This window comes from Euphorbia lathyris, chromosome 2, assembly GCF_963576675.1.
Source record: "Euphorbia lathyris chromosome 2, ddEupLath1.1, whole genome shotgun sequence".
In the NCBI taxonomy this organism is placed as follows: domain Eukaryota; kingdom Viridiplantae; phylum Streptophyta; class Magnoliopsida; order Malpighiales; family Euphorbiaceae; genus Euphorbia; species Euphorbia lathyris.
Genome location: NC_088911.1, coordinates 2,224,833 through 2,225,773, shown reverse-complemented (window position 1 = coordinate 2,225,773; position 941 = coordinate 2,224,833). Strand labels below are relative to the sequence as shown.

The 941-nt window shown below is 37.6% G+C and overlaps 1 non-coding gene across 1 annotated transcript; it reads left to right on the top strand.

Annotated features, from left to right (window-relative positions):
• Window positions 1-539: 539 nt before the first annotated feature.
• On the top strand, window positions 540-646 carry LOC136221019 (small nucleolar RNA R71). The gene has a single exon (XR_010684812.1). It is a non-coding gene; the product is annotated as a small nucleolar RNA R71 (small nucleolar RNA).
• Window positions 647-941: the final 295 nt, after the last annotated feature.

The following is a 941-nucleotide window of genomic DNA, read 5'->3' as shown; positions in this document are numbered from 1 at the left end:
AAGTGCTAATCGTATCTCTTGATTGATTTTGATAATTATTGGTACGGTTTTAATTAGCATTTGCATTATTATTATTATCTCTCCAGTTAAAGTTAGGATGATTCCTCCATCCAGAATTATAGGTGCTAGAGTAAGGATTATTAGTTTGGTTTTGCCCTTGGACAAAATTTACCTGTTCGATCTCGCTCATACCTTCGTAATCCACATCCATTGGGATTGGATTACCATTGGTATCGCACGGTGCCATAAACCTATCAATTTTGTGCGACAAGGCAGAAAATTGGGCTTGTAACATCGCGACAGGATCGAGATTCACTATACCTTTAATGGATGATGTGGTTAAGGACGATGGTTTCGCCACCGGTATGTGTCCACGTTCTGCGGGCCACATACTGCTGTTGATTGCCATTTCCTCCAAAAGTTCTCTCGCTTGGGCGGATGTCTTCTTCATAAATAACCCTCCCGACATAGCATCTAACGAACCTCTAATTGTAGGATTTATCCCATTATAAAATATTTGCATTAGAAGTGCATCGGGTAATTGGTGGTGTGGGCATAAACGTTGAAGTTCTTTAAAACGTTCCCAAGCTTCATAAAGAGTTTCATTATCATTCTGAGAAAAAGATATTAACTCTTTTATGACTCTTGCGGTTTTTGCTAAAGGGAAATATTTTGATAAAAAATGTTTGGGCTACTTATTCCCAAGTTGCAAATGTTGCGTCTGGCATAGAAGTTAACCAATCTTTGGCTCTATCCTTCAAAGTGAAAGGAAAGAGGCGAAGTTTGATTGCTTCGGCAGTCACATCTGGTATTTTAAAAGTGTCACAAATTTTTAGAAAATTTGTCAAATGGGTGTTAGGATTTTCGTTAAGTAACCCATAAAATGTTACACTATTTTGCAACATATTAAGCAGAGCTGGCTTAATTTCAAATTAGTTAGC